The sequence below is a fragment of the Hyperolius riggenbachi genome, chromosome 7 (genome assembly GCF_040937935.1).
Source record: "Hyperolius riggenbachi isolate aHypRig1 chromosome 7, aHypRig1.pri, whole genome shotgun sequence".
NCBI lineage: Eukaryota > Metazoa > Chordata > Amphibia > Anura > Hyperoliidae > Hyperolius > Hyperolius riggenbachi.
In genome coordinates this window covers 260,825,309-260,852,247 of record NC_090652.1, presented here as the reverse complement: position 1 = coordinate 260,852,247, position 26,939 = coordinate 260,825,309, and the positions used below count along the sequence as shown (strand labels likewise).

Sequence of the window (26,939 nt, the reverse complement as noted above, 5' to 3'; positions counted from 1 at the left end):
TCCAGTCCGACGTGTGTACGGACCTGTATGCCTGCTAATACAGCTGGTTAATTATTAAGTAGGTAAGTACATGTCTGAGCAATAAATGAGCACAAACAGATTACTCTCTTATATATATAGTATATCACACAAACACACACATACAGACACACTGTATACACAAATACTGTATACGCTCACGCAAATACTGTATATGTGCTATAACCTTAAGGCCGGATTTATGCTTTTTTTGTACCCCTAGGCCAAGTATGTTGGGGCTCCCCTTCCATGTGCAGCAGCGCCCCTCCCATTCCATGTACAGCCCTCTCTTCCATGTGTATCCATGTACTGTAGCCCCTCTCTTTCATGTACAGCTCCCATGGGCATTAGCTTCCCTTTTTCATGTGTGGCTCTCCATTTTCAGCCTCCTCTTTAATATGTAGCAACTCCTCTTTCTTGTCCAGCTGCCCCCATAGGCTGCAGCCACCCAAGGCCCTGGCCCATGGTCCTGCATAACCTAGATACCAAAGCAGGTAATTTGGGCACTGGAGGTGCTGTGGTACTTTGGGTGATGCCACAGGCTCCTCCTGTTCTTTGTAGCCACAGTTTAGTTAGGGTTAGGTATTATTGCTTGGGGGAGGGGGAAGTTAGGGTTAGGCATAGGTTGAAGGGGTCTGTTAGGGTTAGGCATAGGTTGGACCGGTCTGTTAGGGTTAGGAATAGGTTGGAGGGGTCTGTTAGGGTTAGGCATAGGTTGGAGGGGTCTGTTAGGGTTAGGCATAGGTTGAAGGGGTCTGTTAGGGTTAGGCATAGTTTGAAGCGGTCTGTTAGGGTTAGGCATAGGTTGGACGGGTCTGTTAGGGTTATGCATAGGTTGAAGGGGTCTGTTAGGGTTAGGCATAGGTTGGAGGGGTCTGTTAGGGTTAGGCATAGGTTGGACGGGTCTGTTAGGGTTAGGCATAGGTTGAAGGGGTCTGTTAGGGTTTGGCATAGGTTAGAGGGGTCTGTGAGGGTTAGGCATAGGTTGAAGGGGTCTGTTAGGGTTTAGCATAGGTTAGAGGGGTCTGTTAGGGTTATGCATAGGTTGAAGGGGTCTGTTAGGGTTAGGCATAGGTTGTGGGGGTCGTTGGGTTAGGCATCAGTTGGGGAGGTTGGTTAGGGTGTTGGGAGGATCATCAGTTAGGGTTTGGCACTGATAGAGGGAGGGTTCAAATGAGAATGGGGCCAGGTTAGCTGATAGCAAAGTTCTGTTAGGAATTACCAATATTTTACTATTGTAATTATATAGAAGAATATTGGTAATTTTACCGATATTCTACTAGCGGCTATTTTCAGCGCCCAAATTACCGCAGTGCTTTTTTACATGTGTGCCTAGATATTACCCTTGCCAGGCTGTAGGTTACAGGCAACAGGTCACTGGAAGCGGCTTCCTCTTATGGCAATACTTTTTTTTCTTTTTCTTTTATTTTTTTTTAAGAGGAACTTTAACCCAGGATTGAACTTCATCCCAATCAGTAGCTGATCCCCCTTTTCCTATGAGAAATCTTTATCTTTTCTCAAATAGATCATCAGGGACATCTGTATGGCTGATATTGTGGTGAAACCCCTCCCACAGTGTGATGTCATGACCATAGTTCTGACAGTTTGCTGTCTGTGAACCTTGTTGCATTGTATGAAACAGCAACTTTTCCAACTGCCATGCAAGCAATATTTTCCCGTGTATAGAACTCAGTAATGCTCATCTGAGCTCGGATATCCAAGATACTCGGATAGCGTCATCAGCTCGGATAGCGTCACGTCAGACGTCACCTCGAGTCCTCACAAGCGAACCAGCCCTCTGACTGCAGCCAATCACAGAGGGGGAGCCTGGCCAAGCCCCCCTCTATAAATAGCGGGCGCCATGTTGCCTCACTCGTCCTGCTTGCAACTTACTGACTGACTGTACTGAGAGATTGCTCCAGTGCTTTTTGTCTGTGCAAGTGCATTTATTGTTCAATACACCTAGCGTTTTTACACTCCAACACTTGATATTCACCTGTATTGCTTTGTATTGTAGATAGATTGTATTTTAGGCAGTTTAGTTTGTGTGATTAGGGACTAGGGAGGGAGACTGTCACTGGTGCTGCTGCAGCTGCAGCCAGCAGCTAGGCCCTGTGCCTAGGCAAGGCAGCCTGCCCTGCTCTGTGCTCTAGTCTCTAGTTACCTGTGCTCTCACCTGTCCTACTGTACTGTACTACTACTTCTGTGTTAGATAGATTATTGTACTATTTTGTAGTTAGCAGGCCCAGCTTTACTGCTATACCTGTCCTGTATCTGCTCTCTGTAATCTAGTCACACCTGTTCTATTGTTTAGCTTGATTCTTCTATTGTTTAGTTAGTACTGTAGTACTGCAGTCAGTGCTAGTAGTTGTTAGAGTAGTAGTACTACTGTGTTAGCTTTCTACAGAACTGCTGTGCTGTGAGCAGTGCCAGTGTGACAGTTAGTGTGCACTAGTGTCTTCTCCTCTGCTGTCTGACTGGCACTTGGCGCGTGCCACATCCGGCATACTCCTGGCACACGTTACACCTGCTGCTGCCGCTGCATTGCCCTGCTCCTGCTGCCTGTGCAGCTCCCACCGCCAGGGTGCCACAGGCCACTGATACCACCTATATTTAACCCAAAACATTTCGTAATTTTTTGGAGGTGTCTGGGGTGAAAACTGTCATGTCCCAGTTGTGCGGTTCGACTTTGGACACAATGTGGGCTGCACGACTGCTGTCTGGAACCTAGGCCTGATGTTAATTTACAGCTTTTTTTTTGGGGGGGGGGTTTAAGTCCCCACATCATCAATTAGTGTTCCCCTTTACTAAAATAATGATGCTACCATGCCTCATATACCCTAAAAACAATTTTAAAGCAATTTAAAGGCCATTTCCGGTTTTTCTATCCAGATATCCGAATTTGCCCGGATAGCCCGGATAGCCCGGATACTGTGGTCGGATATCCGATTTGCATTCGGATCGGAAAATTTTGAACTCGGATATCCGACCCGGATCGGATATCGGGGTATCCGGATCCGAATTTTGAAAAGGGGTATCCGAGCATCACTAATAGAACTCCCAGTAACAAACTTTCCACACAGATCAACTGGCAGTGCTAAAGATGTCACCACCAGTGATACATTTCAGAATACAAATCAGGGAGAGGAATGATTTTACAATGGGCAAACACTGACAAAATAATATATACATGAATATTGTAAAACAAATAAGCAATTTTAGGGCCCATTTCCACTATTGCAAATTCGCATGCGTTTTTCGCAAGCAAATTCGCATAGCAATACAAGTAACTGGGACTATTTCCACTTGTCAGGATTCCTTTGCGGTTTTCTGTGCAGAAAAAATTCGCATGTCAGAGCCATCAGAATTCGCATACCCCATACCGCTATGCGAATCGCATACAATGTATTTAATAGGAAATTCGCATTAAGTTTCGCATAGAAACAATGGAAAAGCACACCAGCACTGTCATGGTTAAATTCGCATACATCGTCATCCATGCGAATTCGCATGAAAATTCGCATAGACCCGCATTTTTACCGCGGCGATTCGCACCGCACAAGTGGAAATGCAGCCTAAGGGCCCTTTTACACTTAATCCGTTGCTCTCAGTTAAAACGGAAAGAAAACTGATTTTCAAAGTAATGCCCATGTTTTCCTATGGCTCCTTTCACACTTAAAGAGAGTCTGAAGCGAGAATGAATCTCGCTTCAGACCTCATAGATAGCAGGGGCATGCGTGCCCCTGCTAAACCGCCGCTATCGCGCCGCTAAACGGGGGTCCCTGATCCCCCAAATCCTCTCTGTGCAGCGCATCCCCTCTTCCGCATAGAGGCAAGGCTAACCGCCGCAGCCCTGCCCCACGCGCGTCTGTCAGCGCGTATCTTCGCCTCTCCCCCGCCCCTCTCAGTCTTCCTTCACTGAGAGGGGCGGGGGAGAGGCGGCGATGCGCCGCTTATTGACGGCGCTGAGAGGCAGGGCTGCAGCCGTTAGCCCTGCCTGAAGAGCAGCAAAATATACGACCAAATTGGTCGTTGATTTTGCAGGGGTGGGTTTGGGGGTGAAGGGACCCCCGTTTAGCCGCGGGATAGCGGCGTTTTAGCAGGGGCACACATGCCCCTGCTGAATATAAGCACTGAAGCGAGATTTATTCTCGCTTCAGTGTCTCTTTAACGAGTTTTAACTGAAATCTTTGTCACAATGCACTGCTATGGAAAAAACGCGTACTAACTCGTACCAACTGATTAAGTGTAAAAGGGGCCTTATTCATTATTTTATTTCCACTACAGTTCATCTTTAAAGTGGACCTGAACTCTTGCACAGGACAGAAGGAAAACATAGAAATTCACCCTGTACGTATTTAGAGAGTTTAGCCTGTATCATTCCCCCTCATTTGTGACTAATCACAACTGTAATTTGATCTCTCAGCTGTGTCAGCTGACACCCAGAGAGCTAATTGGTAAATACAGGATGCTAATAATTTGCCTGCTTCCATGAAAGCAGGAAGTAAACAAACTGAAGATTTATTGCAGGATTTGTATCCGCTGTAACAAAGGAATGCTTTTCTTTAAAGTGGATCTGAGGTAAACTTTCACTCATTGCATAATTGTGTTCCTTTCTTATAGTTTATAAGGGCATTCCTCGAGCCAAATACTTTTTTGTTTTTGATTTAATACTCTAATTCCCTATAAACTAAACAAGCCTCGCCCACAGCTCCTTTTGTGCCTTGGCACTGTAGCAAGGGCTTATGGGAGCTCAGTCTGGGCAGGAGGAGCAGGAGGTTACTAGCCATTGATTTCAGAGGCAGAGGGGAGGAGGGAGGAGGAGAGGGGACTGAATTTACACACAGGCAAGCTGATAGCATCTCCAGCCCTCAGCCTGTGACAATATGACAAGCAGAACATTGCTGCCTTCATTGTATCACAGGAATATATTAGCATAAACTTTTGAAGTTGTTTGCAGCTAGATATGCTGTGTAACCTATCTAAACTTTAGATAAGATATATAGACAAGTTACTTGTTATAGTTAGTTTTTCATCTTGGATCCGCTTTAAAGGTTATTATGCTGTTGCATATGTTATATAGCAGAGAGGGAGTTCTGAGTTCAGGTCCTCTTTAAAGAGGAACTCCAGTGAAAATAATGTTATAACAAAAGTGCTTCATTTTTACAATAATTATGTGTAAATGATATAGTCAGTGTTTGCCCGTTGTAAAAACTTTCCTCTCCCCGATTTACTTTCTGACATTTATCACATGGTGACATTTTTACTGCTGGCAAGTGATGTAGCTGCTGCTTGCTGCTTTGGCAGTTGGAAACCGCTGTAAACAGCCATTTTCCACAATGCAACAGGGTTCACAGACAGGAAACTGCCAAGAGTACGTACTCAGAAGTTCTTTGTGGGAGGGGTTTCACCACAATATCAGCCATACAGCGCCCCCTGATGGTCTGTTTGTGAAAAGGAATAGATTTCTCATGTAAAAGAGGGTATCAGCTACTGATTGGGATAAAGTTCAATTCTTGGTCGGAGTTTCTCTTTAACTTCAGATAGCAGTGAGGTAATGCTGACCTGTGCTGTTCTTATCCATGTGAAGTGTAATTTTAGTGATTTAGAGTCCATCTAATCTGCTGGAAGAAAAGAGAGGAATATACAATAGATAAGCAGCTACTCCTCATTATTGCATCTAAGAAGTAATGAGGAGATCACCCAGCATGTATTAAATAATGAATGTTCCTGTCATATAAAGGCAACATCATGCCAGGGCCTGATCATTACTGCTGTCTATATTCCTCTGCAATGTGCAGACTGGTGTAAGGCAGCCCCAGACTGAAGCCATAGTCTCTGCTCTGTTCATTTGTGTGTGAGTTGCACGGCGTCCCTCTGCATAGAGGGAGAGATGGAGGACACAGTACTGTCCCCTGGGAAAAGTGATAAGAGAGTAATCTGTCACTACATGTCGCTGGGAGAAGGGGAGCTTTCACTACTAATGGGGACCTGAAGGGAGGGGGGGAGGGGACTACAACCAGAAGCTGTCATTATGTTGGCCTTGGGGGTGATCATGATCTTTTATTACTATGAAAGTTGGTACCCACAGGGTCAGAGGGGAGCAGTCTCTGCAATCGCAGGGGGGGCCGGAGCTGTGGGGGCCCCCAACTACTAACCTTCCCTTCCTCCGATACAGGGGACTATACTTCTGATCAGGTGTTTTTGTGGCTGCACTTTTTATGTGTGTGAAGATCACGATGGTCACACTTGTTTTATGACCCTCTGAGATGGGCTCCCAGGCAGGGACGGATCTGGGGGGGGGGGCGCGAACGGGTATCTTGCCCCAGGCGCAGTTTTTTGAATTCTGAAAAAGGCGGCAAAATGAATGGCAGTTTAGGTGCCAAAACCTGACCTCTAGGTGCCAAAACCTGACCTTGCCCCAGGCGCAACTTGGTCTTGCTCCGTCCCTGCTCCCAGGCCATGGAGGACACCAAGAGGAGGCAAAGGAAGGTGTGTGAGCATTGTGGGCCCCTTCAAAGTTTCTCTGGGGGGCCCCATGAGTTGTAGTTTCGCCACTGCTTAGGGTCCAATCAGGAGCTGACACTTTGGAAGATGGAAGGGACCAATTAGGAGCTGGCACTACTATAGCGGCTAGAGGCAGACTGCAATAAGCAACATTCACTATTAAAGGGGTTTCTTGGTGTGTGATAAAGAGCAGTCCCTACTATGGGGGAGTAAGGGAGGCAATAAAGAGCTGTCACTGTGTGGATAAAGGGGCAATCAGGAATCAGGGTGAGTCATTTTTCAGCTTCACCCTGCGCCCACATATCACAGCACTTAATTACATAAACACATCTATAGGACCCGTTTCTTTGCCGCCAAGTCGCGGAGAGAATTTCCCTGCAAGAAAATTTGTACAGGTAAATGCAGTCTACTGAAATCAATCGGCTATCGTCCGATTCGCATGGGGGAAAAAATGGATGGTACACTGAATTTTTCTGCATCACGCAAGCGGATCCCTATAGCCATGCATGGTGGGGCTACGGGGAATCGAAGGCATCTTGCATCACAGCCGTGCTATCATCACTTCTCCCAAGACGCTTGCTGAGCACAGTGCAAACGGCCCTGAATTAAAGCTGGCAGATGTACCCAAAAGATAGATCGCGCTCAGATCATAATCCAAACTGACAGGGATCCATCTGATCGAATCCCTCTACATACTGCACAATGCACATAGCTTTAATACATTTCCTCCTTTTCTATCAAACTGCAGGGTTGCACTGTTCAATGCAGTGCAGCACTAAGAGCTTGATTCACAAAAGAGTGCTAACTGTTAGCACGCCCGTTTTCACGTTTGCGCGCGATCGCGAATTTACGCGCGCAATTAAACGTTTTCGCATGCAATCACGAATCTTTGCGCAAAATCATTATCGGTTTCGCACGCAAACGCGAACATTCGCGCGGAACCGATAATGATGTTGCGCGAAAATTCATGATTGCGCGCAAAACGTTTAATTGCATGCAAAAATTCGCGATCGCGAGCAAACGTGAAAATTCGCAGGAAAACAGCCGTGCTAACAGTTAGCACTCTTTTGTGAAACAAGCCCCATGCGTCGTTTATCTGCTGCCGCTCCAAACCCACCGATGATCGGTTCTATCAAACAATTAGAGCGGTTTCTGGCAAAGAGCGATCGGTCGATGATGCCGGCATGTTGGGGCATTGATTCTTAGCAGATTTCTAGCAGATCAATATCAGACATTTCTATGGGAAAAAATGAACCAGAGTATGGAACTATAACCAAGTATTGAACCTTATGCCAATCAGTAGCCGATACGTCCTTTCCCATGAGAAATCTTTATCTTATCTTTATCAAATAGATCATCAGGGGGGTCTGTGTGGCTGATATTGTGGTGAACCCCTCCCACAGTGTGATGTCATGACCATGGTGCTGATATTTTCCTGTCTGTGAACCTCACTGCATTGTGGGAAATAACAGCTTTTTACAACTGCCAAGCAAGCAGTACCTCCTTCTGTGCATAGAACTCTCAGTAACGGTACATTCCATGCAGATCACCTGGCAGGACTAAAGATGTCACCACCAGTGATACATTTCAGAATGTAAATGAGGGAGAGGAAAGATTTTACAAGGAGCCAACACTGACTACGGTAAATAATCTATACATGAATATTGTAAAAATAAGCAATTGTATTCATTATGTTATTTTTACTACAGTTCCTCTTTAAGTACCAGTATAGGAGTATGGTCACCATTGTGGTTTCAGAACTTTTCTAAGGTGTGTGGCTCCACCCTTGTCTACGGAATTTAAATAGTTTTAGCAGGCAGTTTTCCCTGAGTTGCGTATATTCCATCCTACAGGTCCCATTTTAACAGCTTCTGCCACATCCTTTGTCTATAGAGCAGCAAAAGAAGGTAAAACAGGTTGGGGATATTATTAGTCTGGGTCTGCTTTAAGCTGTTAGTATAATCAAATATTTCCATTCCATGAGTCACAGACCTATTTGTGAGCCTCTGTGGAGCAAGCGTTCCACCTTACAGCAGGCAAAAACAATAGGCTATCGCAAGTTCAAGTGACAAAAAATAACCACATTATGACTGTCTGCTGCTGTAAGACAAGATTATGGATAAACCTTACGCACTCAGGTTTCAAGTACGGTAGCTTTTTCTTCCTTTACCAAAACAAATGCACCTCCTCAGCCCCCAGAATATTAAAGGACAAATGTAGCGAGAGTAATGTGGAGGCTGCCATACTTTTTTTTCCTTTTAAACAATACCAGTTCCCGGGCATCCTGCTGAACCTCTGCCTCTAATACTTTTAGCCATAGACCCTGAACAAGCATGCAGCAGATCAGACATTATTGTCAGATCTAACAAGATTAGCTGCAAATTTGTTTCTGGTGTTAATCAGACACTACTGCAGCCAAATAGATTAGCAGGGCTGCCAGGCAACTGGTATTGTTTAAGGAAATAAATATGGCAGCCTCCACATACTTCTCGCTACAGTTGTCCTTATTTCATCGAGGCAACAATTTCTATTTACTTCTCTTTCAGAGCAAATAGAAATCCTTGCCTATATCGCCACCAACACCTCTAGCTGTATACTAACTTGCCCTATCCATAAATATGAAAACATCACTTGCACATGACTGCAGCTAACCTCTCCCCCCCCCCCTTTTTTTTTCTAGTGGCAGGGTTCATACACACAATGGGAATTCAAAATCAATACCAAATCAATGTTTTGATGATTGGAAATGTCCCAGCATCCAATAGGCTTGGTTATATCTAACATCTTGTCTACTAGAAAAATACCTCATCCTACCTAATAAAATCCCTGTGTCTCTGCGTCCCATGTCTGTGTCCCTGCGTGCTACTGCGCATGTGCCACAGGGACAGCCGTTGGACGGGGGCAGGATAGGCAGGGGGCGGGCGGCGGGAGCATGTGCGCACGCCGTGCTGATTGGTGGCGGCGGTGGCGGCCCTAGCCCGTTATTAAATGGGCTAAGGTGTCTAGTAGTGTATATTCCAGGTGTTTTTTTGCGTTCTGGGACAAACACAAAGCAAGTTTTCGGATAAACTTTGTGGTTCACCAACAACAGTGTGTTCATACCTTCCAAAATTGAGACATGAAAGAGGGACACTTTTATGGACACCTGAGGTGAAAATAAAGGTAAAGCTCTCTCTACATGCCTAGAATCGCTCTGAAATCTGCTTCATAAACCTCTAGCATTTTGCAGATCTGCTAGAGGTTTTTGGTGTGCACTGGGCCTTAGACAGGAACTGCCACTTACATCCCTGATGCAGGGCCGGCTTAAGGGGCTCCGGGACCCTGGGGCAAATTGAATGGGGGGTCCCCCTGAACAAATCCTCCCCCCCGGCGATCACCTCTGCTCCCCGGGGTCCTTGCTAACAAGCTGCAGGAGCAATTACTCACCTCTTCCGGCAGATGGCACAGTCCAGACACTCTTGTCATGTTGTCCTCCACCACCACTATGATCTGGACTGGCACGCGTTATTTGTAAACACGCGCCGGGTCATAGAGGAGGTGGAGGACAACATGGCAAGAGTGCCCGAACTGTGCCATCCGCCGGAAGAGGTGAGTAATTGCTCCTGCAGCTTTTTAGCAGGGGTCCCAGGGAGCAGAGCGAGCGGGGGAGCAGGCAGTATTTAGCAGGGCCGGCGGCGCGGGGCCTCTGCAGAGGTCGGGGCCCCGGGGCAGATGCCCCCTTTGCCTCTATGGGAGTGCCGGCCCTGACCTGATGTTTAAAGCCAATGGGTACCGTTTAAAAAAAGAAAAAGTCAGATACTCACCTAAGGAGAGGGAAGGCTCGATCCTAATGAGCCTTCTCTCTCCTCTCCTGGTGCCCTCGGTGCTGTGCTGGCTCCCCCGCTCGCGTCCGCCGCCGCAGGGACTTCAGAGGTCTTCGGGAGCACCCGGGCTTCCGAAGATGGGCCGCTCCATACTACGTACGCGCGAGCGCGTCATAGAGGGCGCTCGCGCATGTGTAGTATGGAGCGGCCGCGTCATCGGGAGCCCGAGTGCTCCCGAAGGCTTCCGAAAGCTCCCTTCGGCATGCGGAAGTGGCAGTATTTGACCGAACTGGTCGAATACTGCCACGGGGGATCCTGCGCGGGACCGGGCACCGGGAGAGGAGAGGGAAGGCTCATTAGGACCGAGGCTTCCCTCTCCTTAGGTGAGTATCTGACTTTTTCTTTTTTTAAACGGTAAACATTCACTTTAACTCTTTCAGGCAGAGAAAGAAAAAAAGGAACACACCATAGTTATTTGTGTGCTTGGCACTGTACATACACGTCTATCTCATCATATCACATGTCACCTCGGGTATTCTTTAAGACACACCTCTGCCATACCCCATATCACGCCACTGCCACACCCCTAGTCACTGACACCAGAAGGAATTCAGACCACACTGGTCTTCTCTATCATCATTATTTCCTCTTCGTTTTAACATTTGAAATAAGATTTTTAGAAAATAGAATGAACGAATTAAACCCATTTTTCAGTAGAAAGTGACATTTATGTACATAGATCTGTCCATGAGTCTTCCCAGTAGCAACATATGGCTGTGGAGTTTAACTATAAACAAGATCATGTATAGAAAATTGATGCTTTTGAACTGAGCTACTGAGAGTTCCATGGGCTTCTAGAAGATCTAAGCAGCAAAACCTAAAGACATAAGGCCAGAGTGTTCACAAGAAGGGTTGATACTACTATAAAACTCAAATACTTTGGTCACATAATGAGAAGACCAGATTCTTTGAAAAAATCCATGATGCTTGGAAAAATTGAGGGCAAACAAAGAAGAGGACGACAGAGGCTAATATGAATAGACAGCATACGTGAAGCTGTGAACATGCCTGTGCAAGAGCTGAAATACAATACACACACCTGATTTAAATTTTATTACACACAATTGATCCTACCAGAAGTTATTAAAATATAACTTTTATTAATTAATTATTAAAACTTTCATATTTGTTTTCATTTTATAATATATAAAACCAACCCCAGATTAGGTCTCTAGTACCGTGTTGAGCATCTACACCAATTCACAATTTTTAGTGATCCTGCTCTGGGACCTAAAGCTGAGTAAGTTGCTTTTTACTTGCTACATATAAATTAATAAACCCCCCACCAATCCGACATGTTTCGACCCCTTAATTGGGGTCGTCGTCAGGGAAAAAAGTGCTTAGTGCAAAGAGTTGCCAGTGCATATAGAAAGAAAAAGCATTATATATACATTTCAGTAAAGAAAACAAAAAGAGAGAGCATGTGCTCTCCAGCTCTGTCTTTTTGTTTTCTTTACTGAAATGTATATATAATGCTTTTTCTTTCTATATGCACTGGCAACTCTTTGCACTAAGCACTTTTTTCCCTGACGACGACCCCAATTAAGGGGTCGAAACATGTCGGATTGGTGGGGGGTTTATTAATTTATATGTAGCAAGTAAAAAGCAACTTACTCAGCTTTAGGTCCCAGAGCAGGATCACTAAAAATTGTGAATTGGTGTAGATGCTCAACACGGTACTAGAGACCTAATCTGGGGTTGGTTTTATATATTATAAAATGAAAACAAATATGAAAGTTTTAATAATTAATTAATAAAAGTTATATTTTAATAACTTCTGGTAGGATCAATTGTGTGTAACAACAGCTGAAATAACCAGTGATTGACAGAGACATTTGGCATGCAGAAGTTCATATAGTCATGAAGAGTCAAAAGTCGATTGAATGAATGAACTTAAAATCCTCTCTTCTGAGAACAAACCTACTATGTTTCCTAAGCAAAAAACAAAACAAAAACACAACACAAAGCACTCAGGGCTGGGGCACACCGAGTGGCTTTTTGAGCGTTTTTGCAGCCACTTGCGGCTGCGGATACGCTAGGGTAATGTATTTCAATGGGGTGGGTCACACCAGAGCGGGAGACGTTTTGCAGAAACGAATCCTCCCGGGGTGAGGCATTTTTTGGATTGCGGAGGCGTTTCTGCCTCAATGTTAAGTATAGGAAAAACGCAAACTGCTCTAAAAAAAGGCAGATCAGAGCGGTTTGCCAAGCGGTTTTGGTACAGAAGCTGTTCAGTAACAGCTGTACTGTAACAATATATGAAATATGCTACACTGAAATCCACAGCAGCAATCCGCAAAACGCTAGCAAAACGCCTCATAAAAATAAAAAAAAAGCGTTTAAAAATCTGCTAGCATTTTGCAGATCTGCTAGTGGGTTTTGGTGTGCACCGGGCCTTAAGGTTCGTATACACGTCCGATAAAGATCGTTCGTTACGAACGATTTGTGACGTTTACACGATATTCAAATTAGACCGAAAAGATCGTTCGTAATGAACGATTGTGTACACACGTGAACGATATAGGTATAAAGTACTGAACGACGAACGATAAAAATATGCGTGCGCAAACGGGAGTGACGTTATGACAGGCAATAAGAACATGCGTACTACTCCACAGATAATCATTATCGGACGATCTTTGTACACACTGCAACGATTGAACGATTATCTTTCGAAAAAATCCGCCGGGTTGGATCGGTCGGATTGAACGATAACGGTCGTTATCGTCCCAAAAAACGATCGTTGGAAAATTTGGAACGCACGATTATCGGTCTGATTGTCGTTATCGTTCGTTTTCGAACGATCGTTATCGTACGTGTGTACTCAGCTTTATACCTGATGTGTGTTCAGCCCAGCACACTATGTGCTTCCCAACATTGCACTCCTTTAAACTGAACTAATTAGCACATTTATTCTGCACCAGTCTCAGGAAGAACACCAAATCCTGAAGTGGATTTGGTTAAATAGCAGTGGAGTGTAGGGAAATCTAAAACATTGGTAAACACCATCAATTAAGGTGCGTACACACATGCGACTATAGTCGTTTGTAATGATCGTTCCCCGATCTTTACCAACGACGATCGTTACAAAAAACGAACCACCGACTATTAAGGCAAACGACGAACGAGCCAAATCGCTACAAAAGAAAGTTCTGTCTCGGCGGATTTTAACCAACGACGATCGTTTGCAAAAGTAGTACATCGTTGGAAACGGTCGTTCGTACTAGGCTTGACATGCACATTTCACAATTTCTCCGTGAAACTTCTCATTTTTATGCGCAAGCGCAATAGTTGCTTTACGTGATGTAACGTTCGTTCTAACGATCAGATCGTTACACACCTTTTAAAACTAACTTTACTTAGGTCGTTCTTTCATCAATTAAAAGTTCGTTCGTCGTTCTCAACGAACGATCGTTGTCGCATGTGTGTACGTAGCATTACTTTCCCAGACTCTCTCTCCCAGCAACTGCCACAGTGGACATACATGGGTTGACTCCTCCAGGCAGATCTGATCATGTTTATCAGCTCTGCTGGTGATCTGTTGCCAATCATGTATGAACTGTAACATAATACACATAACCTGATTTAAACTAGAAAACACAAGATAAATTCATATCTGGAGTGTATAAAGATATATATATGAATTTAAACCTACCTCATTTAGTAAATAGTAATTCATATAGAATTCTCATTTTAATTGCAATCAATAAAAGTTATATTTTATATACATATGTATATATATCTTTATACACTCCAGATAGGAATTTATCTTGTTTTCTATGTATGAACTGTCACAGGCTGCTGCATGATGTCAGCTAATGCTGGGAATACAACATGAGATTTTTTTGGCAGATAAATGCTTCGATATATAATTTCCAACAAGTCCGATCTGATTTTCGATCGTTTTTCTGATCGATTTCTCATAGAAGTGAGGCTAGATTCACAGTGGGACGTTGCGTTTTGATGCCACGTTAAAGTCGCACCGCAAACTTACAACGCAACGCGCCCAAAAAGTGGCAACGCAGCGTTACCGTCACATACAGCAGATACAGTAAAAAATACAGGCAATGAAAAGTATGCTTCCAAGTCATTACTGAGCATGTGCAAACAGTCTAATGCAGCTAACAACGTGTATAACGCACTGCATGCAGTACTTTTACTTAACGTGCAGCATTAGACACTAACGCAACGTGTGCACTGTGAACAGGTCATTGATTTTTCATTGCAGTGAGTTATTCTGCGTTAAATGCTGTTTTAACGTGCGACTTTAACGTCCCACTGTGAACTTAGCCTCAATGAAAAACGATCGTAAAAATGATCGTAAAATCGACTGGACAGTAAATCTGCTGAAAAATCTTATTGTGTATTCTCAGCATAAAACATTTCCGAACAACTGACAAAAAAGCGATAATGAACATTTGTTTTAGCCAGCTAAAATCTAGGGACTTTACAGACCTTTAGACATGCAAAGCCAGGTTTACACTGTTCCACCCTAGGCCAAGTTTCCTGTGGCTCCTCACTGCGGGTGCACCTCCCATTCCATGGGCAGCTCCCAATTCGCAGACTCCCTGTTTCATTTACAGCCCCTTGTTCCATATTTAGCAAACCTCTTTTTTATGCCTAGCTGCCCCTTGGACTGCCGCCACCCTAGGCAAATGCCTCTGTGGCTTATGCTAAGAGGATGTAATAAAAACAGTTTATCCTGCTGCCTTTAAACACAAAACTATAAAACTGATCAAATATATTTAAGGTGCAGGGGGTGGACTAAAAACCTATAATGATGTATCAAATCGCAGCAACGCAAAGTTCAAAGCGGTACAACGCTATAGCCCACCGACTGACTGCTGCTCTTGTTCCGCCCACAATCAACCTACATTTTCTGGCCAGTTTTATAAATACTTTTGGTCGATTTTTGGTCAGGATTGATTAATAGGATATTTTGGGGGAATTGACACTCAGCAGATTCAATTAGAGTGATCAAATCTGACGTGCATTGAACAGGAAATTGATGTGTGTAAGAGCACTTTAAAGTGGACCTGAACTCTTGCGCAAGACAGAAGGAAAACATAGAAAAATGCACCCTGTATGTATTTAGGCATTTAGATAGTTTAGCCTATCTAATTTCTCCTCATCTGTGACTAATCACAACTGTAATTTGATCTCTCAGCTGTGTCAGCTGGCTGCCTCAGCAGAGCAGCTAATTTGTCAACACAGAATGTTAACCCTATGCCTGCTTCCATGAAAGCATTAAGTAGGCACACTGCAGATTTATTTCAGGATTTGTATCAGCTGTAACAAATATTTTTTTTTCCTCTTTCACAGTGCAACGTTAAAGTCGCACGTTAGAAAATGTTTTAACGTGGACTAACGCACAGCAATAGTAAGTCTGTGCAACATTCACAGTGCACACGTTGCGTTGTGTGTAACGTGTAGCAATATTTAGAAAGTGCTGCATGCTGTGCATTTAGCAATACATTTGCTGTGTTATGTGTGTTGCACATGCTCAGTAATGTTTCTTTTCTTTTTTTTTTTTAAATGTAACGCATGCACCGTTTCCGTTCCATCAGTATGCAACGAAAACGGCGCACCAAGAGACACATAACGCAGTGCAAAATAAAGTCCAATTTCATAACCTACATGCGCTGCGTTAGGGGCACATTGTGCGACCTTACCGTCGCATCAAACACAACGTCCCACTGTGAGAGAGGCCTAAAGGTTATTATGCAGTTGCTTATCTTTTAGAGTAGAGAGGAAGTTATGAGTTCAGTTCCACTTTAAGGCTGGTTTCACAGTGGGACGTTACATGCGCACGTTAGAGCAGCCTGTAACGCAGCCCACCGCACAGTAATGAAAAATCAATGGGGCTGTTCACAGTGCGGACGTTGCGTTACATTGTAACGCTGCGTCACAAGACAACGTACTGCATGCAGTACTTTGGACGCGGCTGAGCCGCGTTAGACTGCTTGCACATGCTCAATAATGTTGGGGAGGAGCGGAGAGCGGCCAGGCACATGGCTAATTAATATGCACTGCACGTTATGACGTGCAGTATTTAGTTCCTGGAGCAGCCGCTCTGTGCGGCGATTGGCCGGCGGGACCACGTGATGCCGCATGCGCACAAGAGTGCGCATCACTGACGCCAGAGTGAGCTGCACAACGCGGCTCACTCTGAGTCCAGATCCAGCACCACCAGGCGTTGAGTTAGGGGGACGTTATGCGACCTTAACGCCCCCTCTAACGCAACGTCCTGGTGTGAAATTAGCCTAAAACAGACAATATATCTCCTTCAATGGCAGATAGATGTAGCATATCAGACACAGGGCTAATTCACCAGCCTTATGAACTGCAAACAAACCTTGCAGGGTAAGGAGTTTGTAGAGGACAAAGGATGCATAATTGCTGATAAGTTAAATGACTAATGATAGTGGACAGTCCGGTAATTACATGTACTGTTTGTCATTACAGTTACAATTTAATCTATTAATGTAGGGACATTTACCTATCTGGACACCTGTTTGGATTGCAGCCCAGAACGCAGCTTTCAGTTTGCTGCTATATTTAAAAGCTTTTAACGTTGTCTAGAAACTGATAAAGGCACAAATTTACAGTCCTCCCAACAGGTAATTTAAATCAAATGTGTAGCTAAGTAAAAAAAAAAAAAAAAAAGTCAGATACTTACCTAAGAGGAGGAGAGGTTCTGCAACCCATAGAGCAGGGGTCAGGAACCTTTTCGGCTGAGAGAGCCATGAGCGCCACATATTTTAAAATGTAATTCCGTGAGAACCCTCCCATATGTTTCAAACTAAATACAAGTTCAATTGGAGCAGCCGTTAGTTTTGCATAGAGTGCGAGTAAGTTAGTAGTGCATGCTACAGCAGTAGCGTGCACTACTTTGAAAATGTTACGCGCGCTGCCACACTAAGCTGCGCTGCTTGAGCAATGTAGCTTAGTGAATCAGCCTCTACGGATGTGTCTGCGAGCCAGATGTAGCCATCAAAAGAGCCACATCTGGCTCCCGAGCCATAGGTTCCCTACCGCTGCCATAGAGCCTTCCCAGTCCTCTTTCGGTATCCTCTTTCCAGCGATCTCCCCTATTCAAATTTGCCACATCCGGAAGCCCTTGAAAGGCTTTGGAAGCACTCGTGTCCCTGAGTGCTTCTGAAGATGGGCAGCTCCATATTGGACTTTGGCAGCTGGAACCCTTTTCTACTTTTTTTTATATTAAGACAGGTAGATGTATTGGCACTAAAACTTAGGAGAGTACAGAGGGTAAAAGAGGAGGGGGAGAGAGGCCGGCTATGTCACATTGGAAGCCCTGCTGGCAAGCCCAGATCCAATGTACGTGAAGATGGCATAAGATGAGTAAAGAAGGAAATGATCGGCACTGCTGGAAGATACTTTAATCAAATCTTGGTGCAAACAGTGACAACCTTGACAACTGACAAATAGAGGTCAGATACCATGCAGGTGCAGAGCGAGCAGGTGGGTGCAGGGGGATGGATGAGATCAGGCAGTTTTGCGAGGATTCGCTTCCACGGAAGATACATTTTTTTATGCTTTGTCTTCTTTTCCTGTTCATTGGACCACAGGGATTCAACGTAGAATGTTGTACTGTAGGTCACAGGAACAGGAAGTACACTAAAATCTCCCCAGTGGGTGCACAGATAGCAGTTAAACTCACAAGAGGTTCTAACCCTTCTCTACAAATCTAAAACTAGGATTAAATACCTTAAAGAAAACCTGTAACGAAAAAAAACCTCCCCTGGGGGGTACTCACCTCGGGTGGGGGAAGCCTCCGCATCCTATTGAGGCTTCCTCCGTCCTCCTCGGTCCCACGACGGCAGTGATAAAGCTCCCCAAACAGCGGGATGTAAATATTTACCTTTCCGGCTCCAGCGCAGGCGCAGTATGTTCCAGTACTTTCTGGAGCGGGCCATGCATAGAGTGGTGGATCAAGCTGTGGAGGAGCGTGAACAGGAACAGTTATGGCAGGAACAGTTGTGGGAGCAATTTTTAATCAGAATCAGATGTTTCCTCAACACCTGCGACAGCACAGAGGGGGGAGGAGGAGGAAGAGTCGTGTGGGGAAAAGGAGTCAGACTAGGATGATGAGGAAGGTGTTTCTTTGGAGGAGAAGGAGGAGGAGGCGGCGGCAGAAGAACAACCACAGCAGGCATCGCAGGGGGCTTGTGCTGCTTGATGTTCCCGTGGTATTCGTGGCTGGGGGGAGGAGGAGGACTTACCTGACGTCACTGAGGAAGAGCAAGAGATGATGGATAGTACGTCTGGATCCAACTTTGTGCAGATGGTGTCTTTTATGCTGTCCAGCCTGTTGAGGGACCCCCGTATAAAAAAACTCAAGTGGAATGCGCTGTACTGGGTGCACACAAAAAAAAATGATCACAAGAACAAGATTAGCTCTCAAAAGAGCTGTTGTGGGGTGGTATTTTAGCAATAACCGTTAGCGAACCGTTCTGGCCATCACTACTAGACATGAAGGGACTGTAGAGGGGAGGAAGGACCACTAAACCTTAGGGAATTGTATAGTGGATGGAGGGGAGCTATGAGAAACCAGGGAATTTTATAAGGTAGAGTGGTGGCCACTAGACATTGAGGTCGGCCCGCGACTTGGTCAGTCTACAGTATTACAACAAATGGAAAAAGTATGGTATGCAAGGAAAATTCTATATGGAAAAGTTACTGTTAGGTAGAATTACAAAAAAAAATGTAAATGCAATTGTACTTGGCTTATTTATTTATTTATTTTAATTAATAAACAGAAATCAATTGTGGATGCAGAAAAAAAGTGTGTTAAAGTGTACCTGAGATGGGGCCACAGCATAAAACATACATACTTGGGGCTTCCTCCAGGCCCCTCTGGCCTGATTGCTCACACGCCGTCCTTTTCTGACTCCCCGTTAAACTGGCCCCATAAAATCCACCAGTCGGCCCAGTTCAGCCAGCCGCGCTCCCTCGTCTCGCTCCCATCGCCTAGTAGTAGTACTACGCAAGTGCAGTGCGCCCCCCAGCAATGGGTCCGGAGCGCGGCAGGAGCACACACATGCGGCCTGGCCGCGCATGCACAGTTGGCCCCGGACTGGAGGACTTTTCAGGGCCAATTGCGGGTGAACGCGGAGCAAGAAGAGGACGACGTGACAGTGATCAGGCCGGAGGGGGCTGGAGGAAGCCACAGGTATGTTTGTTTTAATGCTGTGGCCCCATCTCAGGTACACTTTAAGTAGCAATGTTATGTTCAGTGGTAATTGTTATGCTAAACAGAGAATGGCGATGGCATGAGATATCGATAGATGAACAGAGATGTTAAATTTGAAAAAATCCATATTAAAAAAATATATTGATATTACAAATCAAAAAGATCAAAAGTTACCGTAATTATTGAATTAATTTTTTTTAATCCAACAAACTTTTTGTCATGTATGATCTGTTTTTACGAAACTGCAGCAATCTCACATGTGTGGTACTATGGGCAACTTACCCAATGTTCAATCCACCAAAAAATTGGATCGGTTTCGTCAAATCGAGTAAAAAAAAAAAAATGTGTGTGGCCAACGTAACCCTCAGTAATGGACTATGTGAAGGCTGTAGATCTCTTATGGTTTATGTTATGTACAATCTCCGTACTGGTCTGCTTTACATGCTAAGCTCAATCTTACTTCTTAAAGTAACAATTATCAGTCCAGTCTGAATCCTGCAATTACTTTAACTAAATAATTACTAATGCTGAAGTCTCCATTTACCAATCAGCAAGCTTTATTTATCTGAGAATCTTTACAGTGTCTACAGTCTCAGCAGAAGGAACGATAATGCTTTCAAAAGGCCTGGCTAAATTTAAGTATCCGATCATGATTTCAAACTGTGTTTTACTATACAGTATAATGAAGTCTTGATGCAAGCCTTTGGATGTACAAAATAGTGTATGAGTGTCCGCCCGCCCGTCTGTCTCCCTGACTAAGGTTCTGTCCTCTGTAAAGTTTTTTTGGACTTAATCACTAGAAATGTTGCGAACATGGAATTTTCTGTTCACGAACGGCAAACACGAACTTCCGAAAACTGGCGAATCTGGCGAACCGCCGTAGACTTCAATAGGCGGGCGAATTTTAAAACCTACAAAGACTGTTTCTGGCCACAAAAGTGATGAAAACGTTATTTCAAGGGGTCTAACTCCTGGACATGGGCATGCCAAAAGGGGATCCATGTCAAAAGTGTCACCAAAAATTACTGAGTTTACGCGAACTCGGGTTTTAAGCCCTAAAGGGCAGAAATCACATTCTGCACAGCTCTGGGTGTCAGTGGGCTGTGGAGTGTCACACACAGAGAAATGCAATAGTACTATCAGAATACAGTGAAATAATAATGCACTGGAGTGGTTCTGTGCCTGCAACTTCATACAGCAACAGCAGTAGTGTGCACACAGCTCTGGGTGTCAGTGGGCTGTGGAGGGTCACACACAAAAAGTCAAAGTTCAACTCAATGATGATGTATAGGGGGAGAATTGAACACACCAAATGTTCGCTGCTCACCGCAAATGCAAACAGCCAGAATACTGTTTGCAGAATACTGCTCGCCGGCGAACAGTTCGGGCTATCTCTATTAATCACAAGAATAGAGATATAGATTCAGCTCTGAGTGCTATATATTGTCTGTACAGTATTCTCTCTATTCCTTATCACCTATGTCTGATAAATCTTCAATATAATTAAGGCATGGTGCACACCAGAGGAGTTTTTCTGAACATTTTGAGTTTTTGAAACCTCCTGCTAATGTTGTGATAATTTGTAATAATCAGTCTTTTCAATACAAAAATTCATTAAAAAAATGCAAAAAACTATTATTTTTTTTACGGCGGAAATTCTCAAAAAAGAAGGCAAAAGTCGAATTTTACATTACTTTTGCAAAAATTAATGCAAAATAAAAAAATCTGGATTTTTGCTCATTACTGGTTTTATCCTAAGCCCACTTTGGTTGTACAGTAGGTTAGTGTTAGGTAGGTAGCAGGGAGGTTGGTGTTAGGAGTTGGTGGGGGGAGGTTAGTGTGAAAGTTAGGTTAGTTAAGGTGATAGTAGAATAGAGATAATATTAGCGATATTGTACTAACGTCATTACCCAGGGCCCAAAATCTTGCACCCCTTTATTGTATGTAAGTGGCCTGAGTACCAAAGGGCAATGATGTGCGTGAGGAGAAAATAAAACAGAAAACCGAGAGCTCAAAATAGTGTAGTATGTATTGAATCAGGGAAGATTAATGAAATGCAAGTATTATACTTACAAACATGGGTTACCGCTTAGGCAACCACTGTATACGCAGGTAGGGAGATTAGGCCTGTCCCTACTCAGGACTAAGATGTCACTCTCTGTAGATAGGAGAAAAGAGGGTGTACCACCCTTACACCCCAGGTGGAAAACTTTATATAAAGGTGTACAGAGGCGCCAGAGTAAAATACACTAAAAATGTTTAAAATATTCAGGTGGCGGTGGTGGACCTGCCACACCAAAACAGACACGATGCTGTTGCTTGAGATTCAGACAATTTATTCACATACTCCTATAAGAAACTGCAACGTGTTTCACGGGCACAGTCCCGCTTCATCAGACAATCACAAAAAGGAAGATCACACAGCTGTGGGTCCAATAGCAGCTTGCTATTTGGTGTGGCAGGTCCACCACCGCCACCTGAATATTTTAAACGTTTTTAGTGTATGTGAGGAGAAAAGGCCAGGCTGTCTGGTCCCAGGCCAGCCCACCCTCTACTATAGCACCAATTACTGAATAACATAATGCTGGTTGTGAGATAAATGTGGTGTCAATATACACAGTACTTCGCAGCTTGCTCCGTTTGGGATTGTGCAACCACAGAATTCCCACACTGACCCGTCTACTGCCATTAGTGCCTGCAATGGGCACATGACCATCAGAAGCAGACCCTGGAGCAATGGAAGTGCTGAACGGATGAATGAATTTCTCTTATGCCTCATAATACCCCATATTTCAATCAGACTGAGCCCCTGTGGGATGTGCTGGACATCCCACAGGGGCTCTGGTGTCCTCATCTCAATTTGTATGCTTTAGGGCCCTTTTACACTTAATGTGTTGCGATGTGATGCATTTTAATGCATTTTTCTCAATAGCAGTGTATTGTGAAAAAGCTTCAGTTTTTCAGCGTAAAGTGTGAAAGAGGCCAAAGGGAAACATGGACAATGGACTGCACATCATTTGTCCTTTCAGTTACAACTAACAGCAACTGATACATTGTAAAAGGACCCTCAGGCTTGGTTCACACATAAAAATGTTTCCACTCCTGTCCTGTCAGTTTTTGACGCCTAGCATCAGTTTTGTATGTGTTTCTATGGCTGTGTTTGCACATGAAAGGTGTACATTTCCAGTCCAGCCAGGTAAAACGGATAGAAAACTGATGCAAAACTGCCAGGACAGGACTGGACCGGAAAATGTAAAGTGAACCAGAAACAAAGCACCCTCATGTATTTTACCATATAGATCAGTGGGAACATTAGAGAGAACACCTACCATGCTTTATGTTTCATTCTGCACTGCACAGCCTGCTTCTTAGCAGACCTGATAAAATCCCCGACTGAGCATTCAGTCTGGCTTTGCTATAATGACTCAGCTATAATGATTTCTGAGCAGAGCCAAAAGGGGGCAGGCTTGGACTTGAAAAGACATGAGAGAACACAGACTGAGCTATAAATATTTCTGAGCAAAGCCAGACTGAATGCTCAGTCGGGGATTTTATCAGGGCTGATTAGAAGCAGGCTGAGCAGTGAATAATGAAACAGAAAGCCAGGTAGGTGTTTTCTCTAATGGTCCCACTGATATATATGGTAAAATACATGAGAGTGCTTCGTCTCTGGTTCCCTTAAAGATTTATGTGTGAACCAGGCCTAAAAGTCAGGGCTGGATTTCTGGAAAGGCCATAAAAGTATCATGGGTTGTTGCTGCCTAAAGGGTGCCTGGAAGAGGGGTTACTGCATATGAAAGTAAAGAACTGAAAAGGAAGACTATAAATAAGGAGAACCACATGGAAGAACAGTGTTCTCCCCAGAAAATGTTCCAGCCGGGTGGCATGAAAAAGTAGACGGGTGGGGCAGACAAGGCAGAATGCAGGGCCGGCACAACTCTGCTTACAGCATAGGAGGAGGATGAGGAGGTGAGCCGATGACAGCCGGGTGCTCATCAAAATTAGCCGGTTGGAGCACCCGGCTAAAAGAGCCTGGGGAGAACACTGGAAGAAGGTATTTGCTGGATGTTACTCAAGGAACGGGGGCTCCACATGAAATGGAAGGCAGTTCTGCTGCACATGGAAGCCAGCCACAAGAAAGATAGCCTCAAATGTATAAATCCCCCCCCCCCCCCCCCCCCCCCCCCCCCCCCCCCCCCGGAAAAACGTTGATGGGCAGCCATAACACTTACAAACCCTTTGCCTCCTCTTGCTGACCTTCACATTCTGGGGCACCATCTCACAAGGCTTATAAAACAAGTGTGGCCATCAGGATATTCAAACCCATAATATGTGTAGCCACAAAAACACCTGATCTGGAGCGTCAGAGGAAGGGAAGTAGTTGAGGCTCTCCCACACCTCTGCCCCCTCCCCCTCCCCTGTAGTCACAGTGGCTTCTCCCACCCAGTGAATCTGGCCTTGCTTGGCGTCAGATACCACAGGACAACCTCAGAGGTCTTGTGCAGTCCATGCCTTAGCTGACCACAGCTGTTTTGGCAGCACAAGGCAGATCTATCCAATATTAGGTGGTTGGTTTTAATGTTTTGGCTGATCAGAGCAAGTACAGATATGATACATGAAGCAGTACAAATGATGAAAGAAAAAAAAAATCAGATAATACAGAGATACATAAACTGCTGATTATCACTGGAGGAAACCACCTCCAACAACTTCCTGTCGCATTTACAATGATAAAAAAGTAAAACCAAAACAAAAAATAGTAAGCAATGAGGTAGATAAGATGCTGTGAATCCTCCTCACCCCTGCTAGGCCTGTGTACATGGTGCAGTCTGGAATTGCCATATGAGAATTAGCAGTCTCTGCACAATGACACTGTGGTGAGCAAGCTGACGAATAGGCTGAGCACACCACAGGTTGCCATAGCAACACATATATGTCAGGCAAATCTACAGTAGGCAGACGTTGGAAGGCAGCGCTGGAAATAAGGCCATAGAGATAGCGCTTGATCAACTTAGGACAGAACTATACTCATACACAAGTATTATAATTTAATGTTATTAAAAAATGTTTACCTTTCAATCTGCAGCCAGCTATGACTACCTGTAAATAATTCTCAAATAATTCAAATGAGGCTTCCTTTCACCATGGTAACAGTACTTGGTTGTACAGAACGTACCAGAATCATCACCTCTTTGCTTGTGTGATTTTATCACTGTTTTTCCTACATTCCGCTCAGAGCAGTGTATACACTTTTAGCATCTCCTTCTGTGTTCCTGGAGAAGCAGGAAAACTGGAGGCGAAGGTGCACAGAACCTTGGGCACTGCCATAGGCGACCACCCAAATATCATTTATGGGTGGAATTGCACGGTTGATTATGGCAGCACCCAAACTTTTTCCAATATTTAACTTTTTTTGCCGGAGTGCTTATAAGGTTAGGTGTCAGGTAGGATGTTTGCAGTGGAGTGTAGGGGGCGAGCGGTTAAGATTAGATGTCAGGAAAGGGGTTTGCGGCAGGGGAGGGGGGATGGAGTTGGTTAATGTTAGGTGTCAGAAATGGGGTTTGCAGCAGGAGAGGGGGCAGTTAAGGTTAGGTGTCAGGAAGGGGGTTTGCAGCAGGAGAGGGGGCAGTAGGTTAGGTGTCAGGAAGGGAGTTTGCGGAAGGGGAGGAGGGAGGGTGGTGGTTAAGGTTAGGTGTCAGGAGGGGGGTTGTGGCATGGGAGAGGGGGGGGGGGTGGTTAAGGTTAGGTTCAGAAGGGGAATTGCGGCAGAAGAGGGGGTGGTGGTGGTTAAGGATATGTGACAGAAGGGGGTTTGCGGCAGGGGAGGGGGGTGTTTAAGGTTAGGTGTCAGGAGGGGGTTTGCGGCATGGGGGTGGTGGTGGTTAAGGTTAGGTTCAGAAGGGGAATTGCGGCAGGGGAGGGGGTGGTTAAGGATAGGTGTCAGAAGGGGGTTTGCGGCAGGGGAGGGGGGGTGGTTAAGGTTAGGTGTCAGAAGGGGGGTTTGCGGCAGGGAAGGGGGGGTGGTTAAGGTTAGGTGTCAGAAGGGGGGTTTGCAGCAGGGGTGGGGGGGGGGTGGTGGTTAAGGTTAGGTGTCAGGAAGGGGGTTTGCGGAAGGGGAGGAGGGAGGGTGGTGGCTAAGGTTAGGTGTCAGGAAGGGGGTTTGCAGCAGGGGAGGAGGGTTGGTGGTGATAGTTAAGGTTAGGTGTCAAGAAGGAGGTTTGCGGCAGGGAGAGGGGTGGTTAAGGTTAGGTGTCAAGAAGGGGGTTTGCGGCAGGGAGAGGGGTGGTTAAGGTTAGGTGTCAAGAAGGGGGTTTGCGGCAGGGAGAGGGGTGGTTAAGGTTAGGTGTCAAGAAGGAGGTTTGCGGCAGGGAGAGGGGTAGTTAAGGTTAGGTGTCAAGAAGGGGGTTTGCGGCAGGGAGAGGGGTGGTTAAGGTTAGGTGTCAAGAAGGAGGTTTGCGGCAGGGAGAGGGGTGGTTAAGGTTAGGTGTCAAGAAGGAGGTTTGCGGCAGGGAGAGGGGTAGTTAAGGTTAGGTGTCAAGAAGGGGGTTTGCGGCAGGGAGAGGGGTGGTTAAGGTTAGGTGTCAAGAAGGAGGTTTGCGGCAGGGAGAGGGGTAGTTAAGGTTAGGTGTCAAGAAGGGGGTTTGCGGCAGGGAGAGGAGTGGTTAAGGTTTGGTGTCAAGAAGGGGGTTTGCGGCAGGGAGAGGGGTAGTTAAGGTTAGGTGTCAAGAAGGGGGTTTGCGGCAGGGAGAGGAGTGGTTAAGGTTTGGTGTCAAGAAGGGGGTTTGCGGCAGACAGGGGCAGATAAGGTCAGGTCAGGTGTCAGGAAGGAGGTTTGCGGCTGATGAGGCGATTAAGCCTCATGAAGGGTGTTTGCGGCAGGAGGGCGGTTAAAAGACCACTATTGCGAAAATAGTAGGCAGTTAAAATCTGACAGAACCGACAGGTTTTGGGCAAGTCCATCTCCTCATGGGGATTCTCTGGGTTTTCTTTGTTTTTAACAGCATTTCCAGATTTAGGATCTAAAAGCCGTGCAATTTTTTCACAAGCTTTTAGACCCTTAGAACAAGAAAAAAAAAAAACATACCACAGAGACATCTGCAGCAGCCCCTGCATATAACTCACTCAGGGCTCGTTTCCACTATCGCGAATCCGCATGCGTCCAACGCTTGCGGATCCTCACATGTAATGCAAGTGGATGGGCCTGTTTCCACTGTAGCGTTGTTGAGGTGCGTTTTTTTTCAGCGGTGAGAAAACGCACAAAAGAGCCACAGAATTCGCCTGCGAGTGGAATGCATGCGAATCGCAGGCAATGTATTTAATAGGGAAATCGCATGCGT

The 26,939-nt window shown here is 45.1% G+C and overlaps 1 protein-coding gene and 1 long non-coding RNA gene across 5 annotated transcripts in view; one reads left to right on the top strand and one right to left on the bottom strand.

Moving 5' to 3' along the window:
• LOC137524995 (sodium channel protein type 2 subunit alpha-like) overlaps positions 1-26,939 on the bottom strand; it is a 351,655-nt gene that overhangs the window by 290,727 nt on the left and 33,989 nt on the right. The window contains exon 1 of one of the 4 annotated variants that reach the window (XM_068245606.1): positions 24,403-24,424. The exons of the other annotated variants lie outside the window; for them this stretch is intronic. The gene's annotated coding sequence lies outside the window, so the exon portion shown is untranslated. Of the gene's footprint in view, positions 1-24,402; positions 24,425-26,939 lie in introns of those variants that run through there. 4 annotated transcript variants of the gene reach the window in all.
• The window catches only part of LOC137524997 (uncharacterized), a 37,893-nt gene continuing 35,522 nt past the window's right edge, over positions 24,569-26,939 (top strand). Inside the window, exon 1 of the long non-coding RNA XR_011022830.1 lies at positions 24,569-24,640. This is a non-coding gene — a long non-coding RNA (uncharacterized lncRNA). The remainder of the gene's footprint in view (positions 24,641-26,939) is intronic.